This window comes from Apostichopus japonicus, chromosome 23 (genome assembly GCF_037975245.1).
Source record: "Apostichopus japonicus isolate 1M-3 chromosome 23, ASM3797524v1, whole genome shotgun sequence".
NCBI lineage: Eukaryota > Metazoa > Echinodermata > Holothuroidea > Aspidochirotida > Stichopodidae > Apostichopus > Apostichopus japonicus.
In genome coordinates this window covers 9,727,713-9,753,927 of record NC_092583.1, presented here as the reverse complement: position 1 = coordinate 9,753,927, position 26,215 = coordinate 9,727,713, and the positions used below count along the sequence as shown (strand labels likewise).

Genomic DNA, 26,215 nt, shown 5'->3' with positions numbered 1-26,215 from the left:
CTTCTAGAATGGGAGATATCTATCCATCCTGGAAAGATTTAGGTGTCAAGGGGAAGACTTTTAATGATATAGACAGTTTATTTAAAAGCTCAAAAAAGGACATTAGAGCAAATTTTTGTATCATTTAAAAAAAAAAAAAAACCTTTTGCAACATTGTACAACACTGCAGAAATGCTTCTAGAATGGGAGATCCATCCTGGAAAGATTTAGGTGTCAAGGGGAAGACTTTTAATGATATCGACAGTTTATTTAAAAGCTCAAGAAAGGACGTTAGAGCAATTTTTGTATCATTAAAATAAAGCTAACCTTTCGCAACATTGTACAACACTGCAGAAATACTTCTAGAATGGGAGATCCATCCTGGAAAGATTTAGGTGTCAAGGGGAAGACTTTTAATGATATAGACAGTTTATTTAAAAGCTCAAAAAAGGACATTAGAGCAAATTTTTGTATCATTTAAAAAAAAAAAAAAACCTTTTGCAACATTGTACAACACTGCAGAAATGCTTCTAGAATGGGAGATCCATCCTGGAAAGATTTAGGTGTCAAGGGGAAGACTTTTAATGATATCGACAGTTTATTTAAAAGCTCAAGAAAGGACGTTAGAGCAATTTTTGTATCATTAAAACAAAGCTAACCTTTCGCAACATTGTAACAACACTGCAGAAATACTGCTAGATGGTTTCCTGTATATTCGTATTGGTTTTGCAGTTAACAGGATGTGACCTAAATATATCAGCCTAATATATATGCAGGGCAATCTTTGATAAAAATAGAGAAAGAGTGAGAGTTTTAAAAGAAAAAGAAGGTCAAGGATATACAGGATCTAGGTCAACGTTTCATACCACTGATCAGATTTTAATGCATTTCTAAATATCATCTAGAGAAATAAGTGGTAAACAGGACGGCCAAACAGACACTCTCGAAAAAGTTCAACTGCGGTGCCATTAAAATCTTCTTCAGGGAAGCACATTGAAAATTTTGGACTTTGCAATTAATTTTGTTATCTTGTAAGGGACGGTTAAACCATACAGAACGATACAAGTTAACCTTGTTTTGGTTCGTCATTTTCATGATTAAGAAATATCTGGGAGACCATATTTATTGTGAAAGAATGGAAGCAACATGCTTGAGAATCATTCCCCTGCTTGAAAGTAGGTAAAGTCATGTTGGTTTAATCAATGGGGAGGGGGAATGGATGGGGGGGGGGAGAGGGGGCTTTCTACAAAGGGCTCTAACCTTGTTTTGGTATGTCATTTACATGGTTAAGAAATATCTGGGAAGACATATTTATTGTGAAGGAATGGAAGAATCATGCTTGAGAATCATTCATTTTCTGTGGTGTAGACTTCTTGTTATATTCTAATGACTGCTTTATATCTTTGAATGTTTTCATCACCTATGTCAAGCGGTTGTTAAGTATCCTTTTGAATTTAGCATGCTCTCTCATATCTCTCTTCTCCTGATATTATTCCAATTTCCTGGAATCATTTCGTCCAAGTTAGCTGCTGTTGGCCAAATGAAACTAACTTTCCAATGCAGTGAGTGTGTTTGTGCTCCTGACAATTAAACTACACCAGATCTGCGTCCAATCTTCACACACATGTACAGAAAGGAATATACAGTACTTAATTAGCATTAACGAACAACTGGCAAATTAATAAGTACTGTAACATATATGTGAAGGACACAAGAGTCTTGAACTGCTGATAAAGATAACCATATAACAGTACTTAATTAGCATTAACGAACAACTGGCAAATTAATACTATAACATACATGTGAAGGACACAGGAGTCTAACCATATAACTGGGTACAATACTACAAGTCTAAACTTTTTAAACCAACACAAGATTATCAAAACAGATTAATAACAAAATAACTTCTGACCTACAACTAACTAAATGGACCGATTTTACGTTCAACCTTGTTCGTGCATGAATAATTATATTTACCTAAATTAGTATTACCTACATATGTATGAGTGCCTGATGGGGATCTTTTAAATCTCTACAACTGTTTTGGAAATTTCCAGGATGTAGGCTTACCTGTCTTCTCACTTAAACTGCATTCTAGCTCAAGCATATCTATAAGCCAGAAACAAACTTACAGTGTGAGATCACAAGAGATTTATGTTCATGCTTGCATGGAGCGTTTGATTGCAATCTCTTTGCAAATTTGTTATCAGATCATGGAGTGATATATCACATCATAAGAGTGACATATCACAAGCTTACAATTGTTGCGAAGAACGCTGGGCTAGAGGCTTCAGATTAATTTAACTAACAGGTGATGGATGGACTTTATAGTCTCATGAGCTTTGTTTATTCTGGAGAAACAGAATTTGTTGGTGAAAAAAAAACTGTGTGATATTAACCTGTATTTTTAAGGTTTAATTCATGCGTTGCGAAAAACCTGCAAGTAAAACAAGTTGCACAGTTAAGAATCATACAAGATACATTGTTTAGCTTCCACAGACGATGGTTGAAAGCTATTTCTAACAGATATGATAGGACTTCTTTCTAACCGACAGAAGTCTGGAATAATTCTGAGGATGACAGAGAGCTGTAATGATATTAAATTTACTTACATTTTTATAATTGAGTTATTAAATTCTACTAATCTTCTCAGGAATTTTCCCTTGGGTCTGGTAGGGAGGCAGGAGGAGAGAGGGAACTGGGGGTTGGGGTAACTATCTCCCAAAGTCAAGGAAAAGTGAATGATATAATTACTAACAGTACAAGTAGTATTAAACAGTATTAGTACTAATATATTATTGCAGAGCTGGTGATCAACTACAAAAACAGCTCTACAGGAAGTACCCTATTCACATTAGATCCGATCTGTATGGTGAAGAAAGGATCAGAACCTACGATAGACTAGGATAGAGGGACGATCAGACCCTGCTATAGACTAGGATAGAGGGACGATCAGACCCTGCTATAGACTAGGATAGAGGGACGATCAGACCCTGCTATAGACTAGGATAGAGGGAGGATCACACTCTGCTATAGACTAGGATAGAGGGAGCATCAGACCCTGCGATAGACAAGGATAGAGGGACGATCAGACCCTGCTATAGACTAGGATAGAGGGACGATCAGACCCTGCTATAGACTAGGATAGAGGAACGATCAGACCCTGCTATAGACTAGGATAGAGGGACAATCACACTCTGCTATAGACAGGGATAGAGGGAAGATCAGACCCTGGGATAGACTAGGATAGAGGGCCGATCAGACCCTGCTATAGACTAGGATAGAGGGACGATCAGACCCTGCTATAGACTAGGATAGAGGGACGATCAGACCCTGCTATAGACTAGGATAGAAGGAGGATCACACTCTGCTATAGACAGGGATAGAGGGAGCATCAGACCCTGCAATAGACTAGGATAGAGGGACGATCAGACCCTGCTATAGACTAGGATAGAGGGCCGATCAGACCCTGCTATAGACTAGGATAGAGGGACGATCAGACCCTGCTATAGACTAGGATAGAAGGAGGATCACACTCTGCTATAGACAGGGATAGAGGGAGCATCAGACCCTGCAATAGACTAGGATAGAGGGACGATCAGACCCTGCTATAGACTAGGATAGAGGGACGATCAGACCCTGCTATAGACTAGGATAGAGGGACGATCAGACCCTGCTATAGACTGGATAGAGGTAGGATCACACCCTGCTGTAGACAAGGATAGTGGGAGGATCACACTCTGCTGTAGACAAGGATAGTGGGAGGATCAGACCATACAATAGACTAGGATAGAATCATGGAGGGAGAATCAGACTCTGTGCTGTGTTACATTTGTAATATAAAAGGCTATCTCAAAGATGACCCAAGATCAGCCTTGAGCCCTTGACCTTTAACTATCATAAATTTATCGTTTTTTACACCGGCACTTGGACACAAAAGGTGGAGTCGGCAATAATAACAGGGCCTACTTCAGACTGCTTACCAATTCGCACATTTTATTCTAAGAAACAAACCTTCAATTTCTGTTCGGTGATCGCGTAGGAGAGCCTGGTCTGGTCCAGATTTAGCATGGGGTCTAAAGTAATCGCAGAGAGGTTCAAAGTCAGTCAAACATTGTTCAAAGTCAGTCGAACTTAGTTTTGAAGATGCACACAACTGTGCAGTGTCTGATCTGTAATTAATATAAGTGAGGCCAGAATGATTACATCACACCACCTATCGTATGTCAAATGGAATGAATTTTTTATTTCGTTGAACTCGTCTTCCATTCTCGCTCGACATGAGTGTCATTATTACAGCTACCTGCAGTACGCGCCACACAATGCAGAATACGTACATATCTCTGATATTGTTATCTTATGGGAGAAGTTGGTTATTTATAGAAACAGCTTGGTTGTACAGGAAGCCAATACAGCAATACATAACTGCACTCGAGCTGGCGATGTTGTTGGAGAAATTAACTGAAGTGATTTGTTCAGTACAAGAAGAAGTATTTCCAAGAGAAAGTCAACAGGCTTAAAGTACTTCCTTGCCGCAATTTATACATGAGAACATTTTGATGTAAACTGCATGTAAGGGTTTTGCCCTTGATCGCCCTTGTCCTATCAGAAAACCCCCTTGGGTCCTGGAATGCTAAACAAAACTTTTCTTCCTGGTGTGGGTTCGATGGATTAAGTCAAAGTTAACATTGTTATTGGGTGAGATTACTTCCCATTCTTGGCTTTTCAATATTTTGTGTCCCACTAATTGAATTTCGCCTTATTTTTACTTTTAATATTATTTGCATAAGTAATGTTAAAGTATATATATATATATATATATACATAATGGAAATTGTAGTGAGTTGAAAAATCCAGAACAGTGAAAAAAACTTCCAGCCTCCACCAGGATTCGAGCCCGGGCCTCCCGCTTTATATGCAGATACCCAGAAACACTAGGCTATGTATCCCATAATGTGTATAATTGGAAAATGTAGTGCTCAGTCTTTGTACAGAGATACTTAATAGTTTTGATTAGTTTTATGATCTAGACAAAAAAATCTATAATACCCTCAAAACTGGAATAATGCATATTGTGAACTCTGCATTATCTTCCGGTATTTTCTAGTTTTGCTTAGAGTAATTCTAATCTGTATTTTGAATCGTGAGGAATAGCTAGCTTAAAGCTATCAAGTTGTAGAGTACTTAAGGATTATATTTATAACCGCATGTATACTTTTAATGCAACCCCTGCAACCCTGTTTTATTTCACATGCAGTACATCAAGCTGCATTTTTTCATCTGAGGTAATCACTATTTTGGTGGTATGCAGTATGACCCCATGATGCAAGAAGCTACGGCAAGCTACGGGAATATACATGTTACTTTCCAAAATAGTTCAACATTAGGGACAATGAAGTGTACAAATGAATAATGAGTATATATATATACAGGGGTGTGCCCACACTGGGCGGCACTGGGCGGACCAACCCAGCACTAAAAATTACCGACCAGCACTGTCTTAAAATCGTGAATCCATTCCAGCACTATTTTCATCTAAAATCCTGACATTCCTAAGTATATATTCAATATAAATTGGGCCTAGCCTATGCCAAAATCATACTGACTAATAATGCATCAGTTACACATGCGAGAACATTACTTAAGGCTCTCAATTGGTCCCTTGTAAAATCTCTTTGAAACAAACTAATAACTTTTACCAGGTACATAATATATTTCACTAAAAAAAAATTTAAAAATGTAAATTGTTAGCAAAACTAGTGTGTGTGCTTAAAAAGCTACACAAGTGCCAGCATTTGGCACCTGAGCACTTTCAAAAATCGAAAATTTCTCAAAGGGGAGGGGAACACCCATCCCCCTTAGACCCCTCCCCCAGGACGGCGATCAGTATACCAGGCACTCAGGAAATCCTGGGCATATTCCAGTATATATCTATATATATATATAAATGAAAATCGTAACATGAGTTGGAAAATCAAGAACAGTGAAAAAAACAGCCTCCACCGGGATTCGAAACTGGGCCTCCCGCTTTGTACGCAGACACCCTAACCAACTAGGCCATGGACGCTGATTGTATGTCCAGAGGTTCGAAACCAGTAAGGAAGGTCGCAATTCCACTGTAGGGTTTTGTCACCTGTATCGAACAATACTAGTTCTGTTTTTGGTGACATATTTTGCTTTACTCTAGAGATCAAACATGATGCTAACCAACTCGAAAATCATTTGTGATTCCTAAAGCCGGATCTGGAAAGAGTTATATACCTTTAAGAAGCAGTCTGTGACCTATAACAATAACCTACTTTTTACTAAACTTCCGACAAGAACCATGTCAGTTCAGTACCGTAATTTGGACACTATAAATGCTAAAATAGTCTTCCATCAAGAAAGTTTTAAGAATGCCAACGATTTTGTTTTTTACAAGCATATGAGGAAAACAACACAAAAGTGGCCAAATTTGTTGACAAAACATGAAAAAGAGAGATTGCAAGGTTATTGTCCTCAGTAGGAAGTTTTGCAGATCCATTCCTCAACCTAGTTGTTTGGCTTGCTTTATCACACAATCACCTCCACAAAAATGCTGATTAAAAAACAAAAAGGGATCCCATAAAATGGATGATGAACTAGATTAATACTAAAATTTGGAAGGATGAAAACATCATTTTGCAAAAAGTTAAAAAAAAAATAGAAAGTTAATTTCCCATCTACAGTGATTAGCCTTCCTCCCTATCAATTTACCAAGAAACAAATGAGAGGCTCAAGTTAGTCTGAGAATCTAAATTGCTTTTGGATTTCATGGTAGTGAACCCACATTCTTATAGACATTCTTTTGATATTGCAATTACTAAAGCAAAATATTATGACTGCTTTCCACTAGTGATGATAAAATAATGGTTAATAAATAACATCTTATAATTTAGAGCCAAGAGGTAGCCTCAGGCTATTAAAAGGATTCTCAATTCTGATTGTTAACAAAAAACGTATTCAGCATTCTCAATAAATTACCTGACTTTAATACGAATCATTTGACGAAAAAATGTGTTAAAACTAATGAACTTTTTGGGTTAATATGGTACATCAAGCTGGAAGATAATTCTATCAGCGAATACTTTCCACAAATTTCTGCTCGCAAAAAAACACTTTCAGGAATTGACCCGACCACCTCACATTGACTTGAAAGAACGAATCCATGACAATGATAACGAAAGCTAAAGAAGTTTCAAGCTTTTGAAGAATACATTTGCCAAGAGGTGAGATGACATTCGAACCATCTTTATCTATTTCCTGGAGTAATGAAGGGTTTCCTGCAAATATAAATTACTTTTCACACAACCGTTTCTAAATTTCAAAAATAAGATAAATTGCTAAGGTCTTTGAACTAGTAAGGGAAAACAAATGAACTCTTGTCTTCATTACTTGCAAATTAATTAGTATATACATGAATCAGGAATCAATGTCTATAAGCTCGGTCAATTGCTGCATAAATAAAATGCAATTTTTTTAAATTTTTTTTTTTAAAAAGCAAGAAGAAAACATTCTAGTGCCATAGATGTATGGTACTTGTACAAATTAATAAAGTCAGCCAGTCTCCATTTGGGCAACAAGTTGATCACACCTACCTAGTATAAGTCAAGATATGGTTAATAATAATAATAATAAATAAGTTCTTAATATAGCGCTAAATACCAAAAGGCCTCTTGGCGCTTTACAAAACCTAAAACAAATACAAAAATAAAAAGACAGAGAAATCAAAGGAATAAAAAGTCTAGAAAACACATAAAGGAAAATTAAACATTTTGTAAAATACGAACACAAAAATCTAAAAACACGAGAAGACTATAAAACAGACCAAAACCTATAAAAACAAAAACAAAGGATAAGCACATAAAATTTTTGCTCTTCCCCAAACTAAAAACATGTACCCCATCCTAAAGGCATCTCATTCTAAGAGGACTTTGAATCAAATCTGAAATTTGTTCACATGCAACACTGTTAGGTTTTGATCACATTCAAAATGCAACTTGGCAAACCTTATTTTCCCTCCAAAAACAGCAACAGCTGGACTTCACAGGACAACGGTTATCTCGACAGAGCATGCATTCGTGCCTGACATTGCATGAAATTGTTGTGTCTATTGTGTGAAACTACTCGGCAAGAAAGATTGCATCCTACGCAGCCTGGCTGCAGTGTTATGCTGCAGCCCCCTCAGCATTCTATTTTTGACACAGTTGACTAAGGCACAATATTAGTGATGATCCTTCGAAGTGACAAAATTGAGTGGCACTAGTAATTTTTCTGTATCTGTTCTGGTTTGCAAGATAATTACCTTTAAAGATATGTGTTCAGTCAGGGGAATAATCCTTTGAGGGTATAATTGATAATGCAGATGTCAGCTCGTCTTTCAGCATTTTTTTTTTTTTAAACATTTAATACTAAATCTCTGACTGTTTCTAATTTTGCTTGAACTATAAATATATGAAGACTTTAAAATTTCTGCATGACCCTTAAAGTTCCCTCAAGGCTTAAGTTAAGAATATCCTGACGTCAGTAATGTCCAGGAATGGCATTGTGGCAAAACCCATGTATATATATATATATATATATTTATATATATATATATATATATAAACACTAGTAAACAAGGTACAGGTAAGAGTTTTAGTAAATATCAAGCTTGCGGGGAAAAAAAAGAAGCCCAACAGAATGTTTTAGCACCTTCTCTAGGAGAGAGAAAAAGCAGATTGTTGTAGGGATAGGGATGGTGTGGAAGAGGTGGAGGGAGGGGGGGGGGGGGAAATTACATGAAAGAGAAAAGAATTAAGGTATTTTGAAATAAATAATACATAACAAGTATCCCTTTGTACAACTTCACCATCTACAGTAGGAACCAACTTTTACGAAGACCTAATATCGTCAACAAAGTACAGCAGGACTTTCTACTGTAAGCGCTCTACAACATTTTGAGGTGTTAAAGGTTATAAAATTGGGATTTATAAGATTGGGATGTTCTCCACACAGGACGAGAATTCATGTTGTTTTTTTTTTTTGGGGTCTTCTTCTTACCTTTCGATACAGATGACTAAGGTTGACTTGTATAAATATAAAACGCAGTTGGGGGAGAATGACTACCGTTGTAGTATGACCTGAAAATCCACCCCTACTATGTCAACTGAAACATAGCCTGAAGGATTCTTTATCTAGATCACCCTAATGCTCAGCTACCTACCCCAAAGTTGATTTTTGATAATTCCTGAGCTAACGACAGATGCGGAGAAATTGTAACCAAACAAGCCATTGCCCGAAGACATTCAGCTAATAAATGTGACCTATTTCTATCCCGGAACCTAATTGCCCAAATCTGCACTGACTTTAAATGGCTTGAAAGTAACCATCTCGACGTTTTCTTCGATGCAGTTCCCGAAATTACATAAAAACTGAGTGAAAAAGGTTTTTTTCTTCTTTTTTAATCTTTCTGCTGATATAAATGACCGTTAATGTAGGGCAGGGGTAGAAAAAAAAGAGATTAAAATTTGTCTGTAATACTCACTTCAGGGCTATTAATACTGAAAAAGTTCTTACATGAGCTTCTTTCACATAATTGCATTGGCAAAAAATCAGGCTAGAAACAGATTAATCTCTCATTTGTTCCCCCCCCCCAAAAAAAATCTAATCACCACTCTGACTATTGAAATAATTATTTACGAAACGTGGAAATCAAATATTCACTTTACATCTCAGGTATATTTTACTGATGATCTCGTTAAGATTCTGTGAAGATTTCTTCCGAATGAAAATAACTGAAATTCCGTATAATTCTCTAAAAGCTTTCATTTATAATGGTACCCAAATTGAAATGGTTTAATAAAATTATGTCATAGTTTTTTAAGGAATTGATATGTTTATTTAGTATTGAAAACATGATGCAAAATTAAACAACCTTAAAACATCTCCTACCTTACCCACCCAACCTTACCCACCCAACTCCACCAAAAACTCATCCAAAACTATATATCTGAAGCTGCACCAACATATAAGGTGAGTTATAAGATCACTTCTATATCACTGACCTAAGTTTCAGAATTATCAAAATGGACCACTGCAAGATCAAAATGCTATACACCTAGCTGTAACATCTTTTAAAATTGAAGTCTGAAATTCTTGATGTTTTGCTTTCAAATTTATGATACAGCTTTAGAAGAAAGCCATTTACGTTGGCAAGAACTACATTAATTAATGTCCCGCTTGGAAAATATGAAAACCTCTAACAGAAACAATGGGAACTTTAATTGGCTTTATCTTGTTTCTCCTCACTTCGATTCACATGACCGCTTGCTCAGCCCTTTACCACCTCTACAGCAGATTCTTCCTATCCTTCGTTTTTTTTTTTTAAAGTAAAAATTCTATAATAGTTCAAATCCTGCAAATTTCAAAGTGCACATCAATTGTAACAGAGATGTTCTGGGTACAACTTTAAATTTATCCATTGATCAAAGATCTTCCAGGACTGTGTACATATTACAAAGTGCATGACATTATGAAAGTATACCAAGATTTGTTACAATTTTATGATATCAGGGATAAGTACTGATATGAGCTTGTACTGTCCCATAGAGTCTGCCAAATCAGCCTAAAAACATGTATTGATAGTTTAACTGACAATCTCAAACACACAAGCAAAGTCATTTCATCATTGAGAGACATTTCTTAAGGCACCGTGTCAAAAAAGGCTGAAAATTTGTGGATTTGATTTATTTTTTATTTCCATTTGATTAACAGTGATACAAAAATATGGTTGGTTGAAGTCAGAGACTCATCTAGTGTTCAAATTTTGTGTAGTATTTTTTTGAAGCTTTTGTCAGTTTTGTCTGTTATTAAAAAAAAACATGGTTCTTGTGTAAAAATACTGCTAAGTACAGCTTGGGACTCGTTTATAGCAATTTGACTATATAGCTATAATATTGCAATTTTTGCAACAATAATATAGCAATTTTTTTGCGATGTGCTACCTGATAAATTATTCGCAGGATGTGAAAGTTGAGAATGAAATTGATACTAATCACACGCTCGTTAACATTAAGACCCAACGTGGTGGAACAATTTAGGATAATCTCTTTTAATGATAAATAATGTTTACCAGTACTCAAAATCTAGATTTGGAAAAGAATTATTGACCTGATTTAGGGAGGGAAGAATGGGATTCTGATGGTCGTTAAATCTCAATTCAGTGCAATGAATTAACATTTCCGACGATGAAACATTTTGAAAATATAGCCAGGGAATGTATCTACATGGATGACAAATTTCTCGATAATGAAATGTTCAGTCTCATGAAACACTTACAACTTAAACGTTCACGTTTCGTAAAAAAAAACTTCTAGTAGGCTTCTTACTTCGTATTGGATCAAATGACAACTTTCATCTGAGCAATTCTCGTACGATTTAGTAATATTGCTGAAAAATTAAAACCGTTTTTTTCACAGCTGGTTCCACTCCATCACTATTTAATATTTTACCACTGGTACAGTGGATGTACTACTAAATTCCTTCACTTTATTCGTTGAATTTAGTACTAGGGAACTTTACAGTTCAATAAGTATGAATTGTATGCAATACCACAAGGCCTTTCTTCTAGAGCTATCAAAATGTGTTCCCACAATTCCAAAGCCCTTCTCCCACTCTATCAACATATCCAACCACTGCCTGAATTTCAAGCTTTTCACAATTTGCCATGCACCTCAAGTATATGTAGGTAAAACTTGAAGTCTCAATGTGTGTTTGCCAAATATTAACTTCCAACTTTCAAGCTTACTGTCCTAAAAGTTCAGTGAAAATAACACTGTTCCATGCAATTTTCATATTAATAACCATTATTTTTATTGAGTTATCTGTTGTTAAACATTTTGAGCTGAGTAAAATTCCCCAGATTTTTTAACAAGTCCGTAGATTCTACAAACTTGCAAAATTTGCAAGTCCCGCCAAACAGATCATGCGCCAATCAAATCACTCTGTTTTCTTTACGACCTTTAGGCCTAGGCTTACATTCTCTTTCGTGCCTAGCCTGTGTTATGTCCATTCTCTTGAATGGTATCTTTCTTTCGGTCTTACCGATGTAGCTTGCAAAATTGTGTCATTTCCTTCCATTGCAAGGAATAAACATGTGTTTTCAGACATTTCCTCCTTGAAATTGGGTAAAAAAAGTGGACGATACAAGTATATATAGGTTACATTTGTGTAATGAACATGCTGATATAGGTTGTCGCAGTGATTTTATGGTAAATCGTTCGCGCCAAATGGGCAACAGAAAATAGATTTCTTTCTTTGGATTGTGGCAGCTTTTCTCCATTAAACCCACCTGGTCAGAGTGCAATTTAGAATAAGAAACATTGAATCTACTTCCGAAATTCATCAGCGAAACACGTATTGAGACTTTAAAGGACAAGAAAGTTTCTTAGATAAATACTACCAACCATATTTAACTCATGGAGATTCCACTGTTTTTTTTTTTTTTGGAGGGGGTTAATTACTGCTTCAGCTGCTTTTATTACGTCTAAGAAGATATCAATATAACATCCCAAAAAGCTAGAAAGAGGAATATTGGTCTTACATGCTCAAACATCAATTGATGGAAATTGTTCTATTGCCCTTAACCTGGTTCAATACATCCTATAAATGTTCCCACTAAAAAGTATACCAATCCTTCCTTTAAATAATCCTTATTACTACAACATGCAAATTCTTTCTGAAAAGCTGGAGATTATCTTTTCTCATCTTAGCTGTGATTAATCCACATTTCTCTCTTTCAAAAAAGCTCTGAAGACAGTTCTCTTTAATAAGGCCTTTAAGTAATCCTATTTTATCTCTTTTCTGTCTTGTTGCTGTTTTTGTTCATATGTATGTTTTATTTTTTCCTTGTAAAGCGCCATAGAATATCTATTTAGTTATGACGCTATATAAATGCCATATTATTATTATTATTATTGCTTGAAACATGAAGATTGTAGTGCTTGACAGACAAAGCCTTTGTCTTGTTTGCCCCCTTCATTTGTTTCTGTCTTTGTTAATCATCTCTGATACAGAATTAATCACCCAAGTGTAACGATCAGAAGCAACGTTAGTCAATGTACTTAACAGCTCTACTTTCACCTGCCATATAATGAAAATAGGTTTGATGAACGTTTTTTTCTTTAACATATATAGAAACATATTAATTTTCCTTGCTGTGACTCAAATAAACCAAACAGAAATGTGCCAAAAACCGGACAGAGAGCAATAAAAAAAATGTTAAAGAAGAATACAGATAATTAAAAAAACAGAAAAAAAAGGAATTTAAAGTGTACGACAGAATTTTTACTCCAATTCTTTCCGCCAAATGTACTTTTTGATGAGGAAAAGTGATCAGCCTATGAGAATCAAATGAATCGAAAATATGGAATAACAGTATCAGTGCTCCGTTACAACGGGATTTATTATAACCAATTTTCTCCCCCCCCCCCCTCTTCTCCTTTTTCTCCTCAGTGCACTTTTAGCAAAGGGTCCATTTTACCACCTACCTGTAAACTAGGTCAAGCAGTAAAGGAAGCATCTTAACAACCCAATTACCTGAATGTTACTACTCAACTGGCCTAATTTGTTTGGGAAAAAGACAATTCCGATAATCACGTTGCTCTATTTACGGTTAAGGCACCGACAGGGACAGCTCAAGAGGCTAGCATGTGGAATTGGAACAAAGGTCAAAGGGCAGAACACTTCAATTAATGTATTTCCATCAAGTTTACCATCAACGCTAGACAAAGAGTCCGCTTCACCCTTAAAGGAGCAACACTCGAAAAAAATTACGAGCCATTTATTTAAGTCCTGGATGATAATCGTTTCGCCATCAGGCGCTTTCGTTTGGTTATGTTGCTTTGTTTTTTTCCTTCCCTTCACAGGGGCATCAATCAATTTTTGATGAAATGGATGGACAGAGGGCCTTTGGTTTCTCATCTCAAGATAATGATAACTTCAATTCAAACAAATTTAAAAGCAAAACAAAAAAGGAGATTAAGAGAGATTTTCTTAAAGGTATCTAGTGAAGAATATGAAATAAACATCTTGGTAGGTGTACGGGAAAGTGCAATAGTAGAGTGTAGGCAGGTAAGAGAGGAGCGCAGTACCTATATGGAAGATACAGATTGGTTAAATGTTCATTTTAACACATATATATATATATATATATATATATATATATATATATATATATATATATATGTATATGTACTGTATATATATACTGTTAAACAACTATGCTGCATTTAGAGAAAGGCTGGATCTCAAGTGAGATACAATAATTGAATTAGGTAAGTGATTGGAAGTAAAACAGCCAATGTTTGGTTTTTCCAGAGCTTTCGAGCAAAACTAGCTCTTCTTCAGTGCATGATCACCGAAAGTGACAAGGAGTAGCAGGAATTGAAACTTTTTTATAGAGAAGATGTCGGCATGGTTGTAAAGGCAAAGCGACTTACTGATTTCTGCTGAATTGAGCAGAAGTTTTAGAAATTCGGATTATTTTAATCCGCGTCGGATTATTTTAATTACGACGGAATCGCTCCGCAAAAACCAAACATTGGCTGTTTTACTTCCAATCACTTACCTATATATATATATATATATATATATATATATATATATATATATATATATATATATATATATATATATACCAACAACCTGTTCCTCTACAGCATCTTTCCCCCTCCCCCAGGGCCTCCCTCCTCCCATCCCACATTTCTTCATACAAAATTCCAAAGTGAACTGTATAGCATTGTTCACATTGCTGCCTGTGTAACCAATAGTATTTTCAGATACTTTAATAGGTAAATAGGGCGAGGTGGGCGGGGGTGGGAGGGGGGTGATACAGAAGGCAAACGTATTCTGACAAATATTTTCAGGGATCATGCCATACATACTGTGATAACAAACCTTTTTCAACATAGCTTTAATATTAATACCAAATGTGCTCAGAAAATATACAAAATACTATAGGTACATGAGGAAAACAGAAAAACCTGAAACATAAAGATCACAAAAAGCTGTAAATAGCATGCTAGATGACAGCATGCATGAAAATTCATTAATAAATTAAAACAATTTTTGGTTTAATTTTTCATTTCAATATATCCGTTGATTGATGCAATCAAACATTCAATGGTCTTGATATGTACATAAAACCCACAACTCACAATTAAACAGAGAAGCCTTTAAAAAAATCCATGCTAGTTTCTGCCATGAATTTCAACAAAAAAAAAACATTGTAGAGTTCTAATTATCATTTCATATTGTACTGCATTTATGACACATACAAGGGGCCTTTGTTTCATTTCTAAATTTGAAAAAGTCTACAACAAAAACACACACACATGTATGTATAAGTTTTGTCCTTTTTCAGTTACACTAGCAACTTTAAGGGGAAAGCTTCTTTAATAGGACATCCATCAAATAGTGCAATGTCCTCTCAGTTCACAGACGACGATCTCAAAAAAGTGGTGACTCTCTATTGATCCTGTTGTGTGTGTGTGTGTACATTAGTAATCTGGACAGCGAGATTATGACTGAAAGAGTCTAAATATTGCAGGCCTGCTTTACGAGCATGATTCCAGCACCCTACTGTTCCCACTTGGTTACAAACAATAGTATACCAAATCCCCCATTAGATTTCTATGAATTTGGGATCTAACTCTCACTTAATTGGGCTGAAACATGTCACTTTGTAACAAATTTGATTTGTGCAAAGATATTTGCATAAAGAGACCCCGAGCTTCAAAAAGTACAGGTTAACCCCTTCGACATGAGTTGACGAATGCTGCTACAAACGGTTTTATTTAGATCATATTGTGACTGCTTCTGAGAAATTAAAATATTGACTCAGCAATCATGTCAATTTATGCGAATAATTTCGGAGTCGTCCGTGACTGTTGAAACAGTAGTTTTGTAATGGTTTTTCCAAAGATGCAGTAACTTTCTATGCAGTTTTATTGTACATATAATTACTGTACATACATGTTATAGTTACTAGAAAACGAAATAGGAACTCCACAGAAATGTGTACATTGTCCAGAGCCCCGAGTAAACTGAGATCGGCTTGATGCATGTAGGGGTTATCCAACTTTTTCTCGAGTGCAAGAATCCGGGAGAGTGATAAAAGAGCTTAAGCTTAGGTTTATATGGAAAAGTAAGAAGCATTGATATATGATATGTTCAGGACTGCCTAAAGCAAGAAAATCATTGGCTTAACAATTTTTGGGTTGTTTTTTTTTTTTTTTTTTTTAGAAAGGAATACTGAAAATTATACATGACAAAAAAAAATGTTCACTGTTAGGAAATAGGTTATCTGGTATCAACACTTAGTATTTGTTGATTGGTAGTTTATGATTCATAAACTGACCTCAGAAAACTTGACTTTATTCAGATATTAACAACTAAATTATTATGCATTGAATGATGACATAATTATTCAAAATCAAGAATATTGCAGGGAAGGTTATTAATTTTATATATATTTTTTTAAATACTATTTTAGTGTCACAAGAAATAAAAGAATTAAGATAAAATTGTCAGATTATAATTAGAAATTTATATCAGACGATTAAAAAGATGCGATGCAAAGAGCCCAGCAAAGTTGTAACATGAATGATGAAAGGATGGAGTTCGTATTACTTTAAGCGAAGTCCATATTGGCAAGTGAAGAGATTGTCTAGATACTATGTTACGTGGATTTCCTGTTACGTGGATGCATCTAAAGGTACCACAGCAGCGAGGCAAAGAAAACGGAGATTGATTGTACAGTTAAATGTAAAATATGTAAGAAACATTACGTTCATGAAGATGATACGAAGACCAGACAGTTCTACAAAAATTGATAGACAAGTCAGTTTGATCTAAGTAGTATAGCTAGTAGTTTGCTATGGGAGGGATGGTGGGAGGGGGAGGGATGGTGGGGGGAGGGAGGGATGGTGAGATGGAAAGGGGAGGGATGGTGAGAGGGGAAGGGATGGTGAGAGGGGGAGGGAGGGTGAGAGGTAGAGGAGATATGGATAGAGAGCTTACATTAAAACATTAAGAATTAATCCAATTCTCCATGAAAAGACAGCTACCTTAGCTATGGAGTTCATCACAAGAAACCGTATGGACATGTTCCCGCTGAAAGTTAGCACATTTTTTAGTAATGTTTATAACAAAATGTAATTTTATACCACCATTCTACTTTCTCTATAATTAATACAATTTTCAACACTTAGCATCGTCATCCTATAGGACAAGCATTTGCACCCTTGACCAGTCACGGTAACGAGACTAGCTCATTTGGTATAAGTCTAGCAGTTCAGCCAAAAAACGAATGGCCAACCAATTTTGCCGTGTAGCCACAGGGTGGAAGGTTAGGGATGTCTCACCCCTCTATAGGTGCTTCTCATGATCCCTCATGCCCCGCAGTCTATACCTATATATCCTTTGCCCAAAGATTCATCCTAATTAAGTAATGCATGGAAAAAGCAAATGTTGAAGAACATCTCTCACTATACATGTACGCATGCAATTGTCGGAATGCCACGTATCTGACTGTACACAGAACTTTGCCTTATTGCCAATTTAGAGAATCGGTAACATATATGGATCTTCGTAATGTAAAACAGCTACCAGCAAAAATTGAACTGTTTTCTGACTAAGGAGATTCACCCCATAAATATTCAAATTTAAATGAAGGACCCTGGATGAAAAGACAATGTTTTAGGCTTTTTAGGGAAGATCTCTCTCTCTCTCGACAATCTCTACACTGTATGTAACATTAACAGCTATGTACAGTAAAAGTATGGTACTGTAGTAGTAGTAACAACAAAAGTCCTTCTAACGCTGCATATATGTAGTGCATTCTAATGTAGACATGACCAAAATGATACCAATTTCCGACGGTCTAAAATATGTAAATAATCAACCACTCAGTCATGCTGAGATGCATGACCCTTACCTCTTACTGGCCTACACCCCCTCCCCCGAAAAAAAAATCAAACTTCCTTCCAAATGGCCTACATTTCATAACACACACTAGAAAGTGAATACTTGTCCTACACATTAATGAACTGATAGGTCCATTTGGCATCTAATTCTCCTGAAACCAACAACAAATTTTCTTATAGGGGAGAGGACACACTCCTTTAGGACCAATCAACATTTGTCATCCCTCTCCCCCCCACCTCACCCCCACCCCCCCCCCATCTGAGATTTAACCAAAATGTAAATGACCATTTCCTACAAGTATCTGTTTACAACTGTTTACTTTCAATATATATATTTATATATATTAAACCAGGGCAAGGCTGATTAAATGAGCAAGTGCAAAATGATGTCTTGACCACAACAATTTATTTTTGACAAAGACAGAAGTTCACACGCCCCATAAAATCCGTAACCAACGTATACAAAAGGTCCACAATACAACAAGCTCACGCAATCAGTTTTTCGTAAAACTGCTCATCAGATACTGTGACAACCTTTGACCCATTATAATGCTCCATATTTGAAACGAAGAGAGAGAGAGAGAGACCTACATGGATAGTACATGAATATTATATTGCTGCCATAAAGCCAAAGATGATTCATATAACATGCGATTTTTACACGAATACCTAAGTTTTTTTTTTCTTTTTTTGTCAACATTTCCTCCCAGCAGCAGTTTTAATTGCAATTTTGGCTATAAGGTCTGTGAACTGAAGGGATACTGAAGAAAGTGAAATTCTTTACAATAAATTTAACACCCTCCCCTTTCCTCCCTTTTAAGATATACAGTAGGCAGGAAAACAGACATTCTAGCTGTGATCAATCTAGGTGTTATTTTTCTGTGTGGTAACAAAGATGTTTCCTTTGGAACATTTTAATGCCTTTACAAGACTGTACATAACTTTTCCAACATCAAAATAAGTAAGTTGATAGATATCTACAATCTGAGGTAAGCAAATTGTGTCTGAAAAAAACTTCATCATACTGAAACACCATTTGGAGAGCACATTCTGAAAATCAAAGCCAACAGTTTTGAACTTCCACCAAATTGTCTGCAAAGTACTACCCTGAACATTGTCCCAAACCGTGCCATCGAATCAGACAGATATTGAAATTTGACGATAAAAAGAAAAGAAAAAGAATTTAAGAGATATATATACACACACATACACACACATTCCAGTCAAGTAAAATCTGAAGAGAAAAAAATAATAAAAAGAAGAGAAAATGGGATTTTGTTTGTTTTCCCTGCTGGTTTTTCAAACCTCATATTTCTACTGTATTACCATTCCCCTAGCAATCAGGTCAGATTTGTGAACTTTAGAGTGTGGCGGGGAGTTGTCGTCACCTTTGAAACAAGGGAAAGAGTAAAGAGAAGTGAGCCAGAGACCGGCATCGTGCTACCGCTGCCACTGTCCTAAATACACCTTAATTGATCAGGTTGACAAACAGAGAATACTGCCACTCCATCTCCCCACTATCTGAAAGCCAAGAGGTTGTATCAACTACAAATTGGAACAACAACGATGGGCTCTCACTAGGAGAGTAAGAAACGGGGAGTGAAAACAGGAAAACCGAGCAAGTCTTTTAGCTCTTGAGTTGTAAAAAGAGCCCCTTTTATGAAACACTCTGGTCCACTTGTTCTAATTTTATGGACTGAAAAAGAAGGTCAGGTCGTCCACGAGAAAGTCTCTCTCTCTCTCCGTGGCTAGTAAGTTTGGGATGAGATTGATATGCTATTTGCTTTCGGGCATTTATTATCATACACGTGATTGTCCTGCTGTATTTGTTTCACTCGAGTGAAAAGTGCAGATAAAGTGGCCGTCTCTTCTCCGCAAAAAAGGCACTAAAGATTTGCAATTGTTTCTTGAATAGTCTCGTTAATTAACATATATAGCAAGGTTTTGTAAGACAATATTAATCACTTGAAAGTAAGTTGAAACCAATTTTTCTATATTAGTTGTTTAAATGAATGCAGAAAGAAAATTTTGTAAATTATGCATAATATATTGTGCCTGTTTTGTTATGACTGCAGGCTATGGTCTCTGTGTCGTAAATCTTTGGGAGTCAGATAGTCGTATCTAAAAACATAGAAACGGGGGGGGAGCGGGGAGGGGGAGAGGGGGGAGGGGGAACACCGAAACCTTGAATGAATTAGAAAGTTGTAAGTTTCATGTTGGTTAGAAGGTCAATATACAATGTCATATCAAGTTTGGGTAGTTGATCTGAAGGAGCTAATTTTAATTATCTTGTGAAGGCACGCTTTGTATTGTGATCTTTCATTTTACCATACTGACCTTAAGGAAATGACTATATATTATAATTTACACAATTTACACATTCACACAATATATATGCACACGGGTGTACCATTTTGTTTTTCACTGATCATATAAGAGTCTGACTTGTCTTTATGGCACACAACCAGGCACTTTGGATGGAGGAATGAGAAAGAGGTAGGTTGACCGGAGGTGACCACTCACTGTGGTACTGGGTCAGTGGGGAAAAGGAACACCAGTTCATTCACAGACAATGGTAGAGAGAGAGTGCAGAGGAGACAGGCAATGTAAATTATGTAAGATCAACATCAGGCAACAACAAAAAGAAAAGAGCTGCAGCAGGGCTGAATCAATATCAAAGAATAGAGATTTTTGCAACAGGGGTGTGAAGCTGTAAAGATGGTTATTGTGTAAACCTGCTCAACGAAAAGCTTTCACATCCTTCTCAGCCTTGCTGCAGGCCCCTAAGCATCTTACTTTTGGCACACTGCCTTTATACTACACTGACAATCCTGCTAGAATTTATACAAGATGGTCATCTATGGTCACAATTTTACCTCCACTATATATGTTTACTACGCTCACTGCAATTGTCTTCCTTCAAATGTGTCGTTTTCCAATATGACTCCTCTTCATGTCAAAAAATACAGGGGGGAGGCCTTAAGGGTACAAAGTCACAACACACAGTGCTTATGTATGGAAACTTTCAGCGGTGACATCCCTATGTTCCGATGTCTCTAGGTTCCGACGTCTCTATGTTCCGACCTCTCTATGTTCCGAAATTTTTTGGGGACTCTATAATTTTTTTGGACCAAAATTTTTTCTGACCTAATTTTTGGGGGGGACTCAATTTTTTTGGACCCAAATTTGTTGGGACCCAATTTTATTTGTGGAATCAATTTTTTTGGACCCACATTTTTCTGACCTGAAAAAAAAGGGCCCAAAGTTTGTTATGACCCAAATAGTGCTTGTCCTAAAAAATTTTGGTCAAAAAAAATTTTAAAAAAAACAATTAGGGTCATAAAAATATTTTGGTCCAAAAGAATTTTGGTCCGAAAATATTTGGTCCGTAACGTGTTGGTTAAAAATTTTGGTCAAAAAAAATTAGAGTCCAAAAAAATTGTCGGAACATAGAGACGTCGGAACATGGAGACGTCGGATCATGGATACATCAGAACATAGAGATATAACCCTTTCAGCAAGTGTAAATTTTTAGAGGGGTATGTATAGCTTACTGCTGACCTTTCAAGTGTGCATGGGGAAACTATAAGTCTACGATTATACTAATGCTGTGAATTCCCTAATTAGAACTTGCATAGGCTACTCATGACAGTGATCCTCATACATTAGCATCACATTGGTTTTATCTACAGGCTAAACAAATTGGTCCAACTACAGTCACTACTGCTATTCAATGCCATAGCTATAATAATTTTTTTCTCATAACATTATGACCCCCCTCCTCACACACACACCTCCACCCTCCCTGTAACACTAGTCACTTATCACTGTTTAGCTTCAAGGCTTTAAAATCCATTGGTCCAAATACAGTGACTACAATCCAATGCTAGTTTTATGTTACTAATCATTTTCTTATGACTAGATGAACCCTCTACCACCCCCTAGCCCACCCCCATACCCACATATTCACACAAAATCCACCTCCCTATAACATTAGTATCCTTTTGGCCCATGTGAGAACATTACAATATGAAAGCATTACAGATCTGTACGCTTTCTGAATGTTAGCACGTAAACAACAGAATTAGCACTATATCAGTCTACAGTGTGAAATATGATCTGTATTTTTTTCAGCCAAAGCTCGATGCACCTTTCTTAGTTTAGCTCACATTTTGTTAGACATACATATATACATGTGCAATAAATACTGGAGTGGCTCTTGAGAATTGTGAATGGATTACAATCATGTATTACATTTATGGATTAGTTTCAAGCACAAAATCAGCTTCCTAAAAATAAGTCTCCTACTGACGTAGTTCACCTTCTACCCAAACAGAGAAAACTCCCCAATCAGACACAAAACTTATTCTAATCATGATTTAATTACACGGGGAAAATTAACGAGAATGTCACTCTGATGTTGTTTGGTTTTCTCTCCAGCAATTCTTCCAAAGGCAATTTGGACTTATTGAGATATTCCCACCTGACCCGATCATTCATTATTCACCTGGATGTAGGTTAGGGCTGATCTTGCCAACAGGCTCCAGAGGCCAAAAGCACAAAGCCAGAGACTAGAAAAAAAAAACGTAAATAGCAGCGAAAGAGGATGTCAGGTTATAATACAAGTAGTGCGAGGGCAATTGAGGCTGCCACCCGAAAAATGGGTCAATCGAAGAATAGTGACCCCTGCAGTATTTGCACTAGGTATGAAGAAGCATGCTGGCTGTACCAAATTTCAGTACCATTGTATTTAGCTTTAAAAAAATATATATATATTTCAACAACAAAAATCAGAACTTAGGGTGTAAGGAAATGACCTGGATTTGAGGAAAAGCTAATCAATGCCTAATTTCGGCAATTACATTACATGATTGTCAATCGAAGCGAATAAACTACGTTGGCAACCCCCTTGTGAGGTGGCAAGAGAGTACTAAAGTGTACATGTGTTCTAGAAACCCCATTCTATATTACACATTAAACAAACAACTTGTCTCAAATTTCATGCATCGATAACAGAGATCTATGTTACACAGAATCTGATAAAGCGTGCCTAAACTCGTTTCTATTTTTTTGGCTCACATGTACATGTTGTTGATGTTGTCTCCCATACCCACCATTATCTGTAATGCTGTGTGACTGTGAGATCCTCTTTGTCTCAAGAATGCACCGTTATACCCATGGTGGCTGCATTTAATAGATTTAATCCCCAAATGAGGGGAGAGAAATCTTGAAGTTAAAAGTAACGACCATGTGGTTAAATACCAGCAGGGGTATTAGAGACCAAATCCTGGCTTAACGGAGGAAGGTATATCATGAGATACAATGTTAACATTAGAAGACCTATATATATATATATGTTACCTCGTTACTATGAAAATAAACATTGCCAGAGCGGCCAAAGCCAAAACCTCCGTAAGTGCGAGGGACGGAATTTGATAAACGTTTCCATATATTCCAGCTCAACAGTAGTGAAATATGAAAAATCCAGTAGTAGGTTAAATAAAGAGAGTAACATACAACATAATAAAACAATTGAAACATTTTCAAAATTTAACATGTTGCCATAGCAACGAACATTAATTGGCGCGAGGGACGGAATGATAAAAACTGGGTGTGCATGCACTCCAAACATTTGACGTATTATTATCAAATTTAGGAGGAATCTATATCCAGTCATACCATTTATAACAAGATCAATTACTCTTCTGATATTAACTGAAATGTGTTTTAAAAATCTCATAGCTAAATTAGGTTACGGTTTAATTTCACAAAAAAAGTCAGTGCGAGGGACGGAATGCGAGGGACGGAATTGCTGTTTATGTTGATTAATTAGAGAAAAAGCTGTTGTAAATTCTGTTTGTCATTGCCAAGCTCCCACAAGCAGTGGGAATATTATCACAAATTACACAATCCAATTAATGAACACACATTCAAGGAACAGATGGGGGTGAAGGGGTGGTGATGGGATGATTGGTGAAATGTAGGTAAATTGGAATCAAAATTGAAATTCATTCCATCACTCACCACTCAAATGCCTTGGTGAATAATAATTAAGTCACCTCCATCCACCACTTCCCCGAAATGAGGAATCTTAAACCAAACACAAATACTAAATCTATTTTCCACCTTTATATTGTAGGTGTATACAACAGTGTGGGACAATATATAATTTTTAAATTTGGAAACTGAAAACTAATTTACTGTACAAATTCAACATTTATACTTTATACAAGGAAACAAAGTCACCATTGTAATTCAAATTGACAATTCACATATTCATTAACAAAACTCTGCTTAGATTCGGATCCAAACAGCATATGAAAGAGTTAAAAACTTCTTCCCCCATCATGATGTTAACTCATTAAGTTGTCATTAACAAGAAAAATGAACTATTGTACACAACATACATCAAATGCAATTCAATATAAATTGGAACATTAACATGTCAAACTCTTGGATATGATGTAGATTTGGAAATCAACAAACAGCTCACCATAGTGCAACAAATTGATATGAATGCTTACAATTCATTACACAAATAATGGTCTCTGGTTCAGCATACAGGGAGAACAGGGGCTATATTTCCTTTCACCATATCCCTTGAATACCACAGAAGGTCTTTTGCTTCTGGCCACTTCCAATACTTCCCTGTTTTTGCCATGGCATTAACCTGTGAATTACTGACAATTATGTTTTCCACCTCTCCTGGATACAACTGACCATTATACTCAACTACTGTATCACCCACCCACCCACCACTTTCCATGGTAACTGATCATTGTTAACCAGCTGACTACCAATTTGATCTTGATCCCCATTCTACTCAACCTGACCACTGTTTTCCACTTTATTCAGATTAGGATCTGGTTCCTGATCATAGCTCACGACTACCTGACTTTCAACTCCATCATTTAAGTCATACAACTGCTCCCTGAGCATCTCTTCAACTGGTTCACAAAACTGACTCTGTAGGAAGAAAGTCAGTTTGCTCTTACCATTACTGCATGTACGGTCAATAAAATGGACCTTGTGTGTACCTGGTACTTCAGGTACCTTGTCTGGCATAGAAGCCTAGGCACGGTTATGCCATATGCAGCTACATAGAATGTATCTGTTGCATTCACTCTATGTTGGCATATTCTGCAAACTGCTTGGCACTAGAGATGAGAAGTTTTACCTGCTTTGACATCACAGTACACATTTGATTTTATCTTTCCCCCCACCCCCATCTACTGGGCCCTTCCCATGGTGAGATTCACAATAACTCCATGTTATTGGAATGTCACATGGGTACTGGGTGGCAAGGAAGTAAAAGCAATATTTTGATTTAAACTAGCAAAGCCATCGGACCAAAATTGAACCTCTAATCCAGAAATGGACAAATTGTTGGACCTTTTCAATGATAGCTTTATTGAAGTGCAAAGCTTAGAACTTGTCATGTGACATATAATCACTGATGACACAGAAGGTTTTGCACTTCACCTTCCTCACCTTCAGCGTACCATGCACAAACTGTGCAATGTGAAATTCTCGTGGCCAAAGTATGCCGACTGTATTTCATTCTTTTAGTTGTTAGCATACTGTAGTTCTCGCTGAAGTCCACTTGGATGATAGATAGCACTGTTTGTTCCTGGAAGTGCCTTCTTCAACTTTGCAAGTTCAGCATGCTGTCGAATTCTGCTATAGTTGTGTCGTTGAAATTTACATGTATGTTCTGCCAACTATTTCTATTAGCAACAGATTAGGACTACAGACGTGTAGCACCAAACTGTAACAGAATTCCGTCCCTCGCACTGAATTCCGTCCCTCGCGAAAATGTTGATTACCCATAATGCACCATTCATATTTTTGTTCAGTTTCTTTCATCACTACAGATGTTCAAGTCACTGATAGTTGATACTTTGCAGATTTTTATGCATACTGTACTATTTCCTCTCTCTCAAAAAAAAAAATTGTGTCAAAAAATGCGAGGGACGGAATTTTGAACCGTTTTTTCCTATTTTTCTTCATTTTTATTAAAAAAAAATTCAAAACTTTTCCAATGAATAATTTGCACTAGAGATGAACATCAAATTACAGAAACCAAATTTACCTCACCCATCCTTTTTTTCAGCTAGGTCAATAAGACTAAATTCCGTCCCTCGCACCTAGTGTGCATCTTTTTAGATTTCAACGACCTCTATGTCACTGATAACAAAATTTTTCAGGTTTTTTTTATTTTATTCTGAAGTGAAAATTAGTACTGCCATGAG

At 36.4% G+C, this 26,215-nt stretch overlaps 1 protein-coding gene across 2 annotated transcripts in view; it reads right to left on the bottom strand.

Moving 5' to 3' along the window:
• LOC139964775 (dynein axonemal assembly factor 19-like) overlaps nucleotides 1–26,215 on the bottom strand; it is a 72,683-nt gene that overhangs the window by 33,469 nt on the left and 12,999 nt on the right. The gene's annotated exons all lie outside the window — the stretch shown is intronic.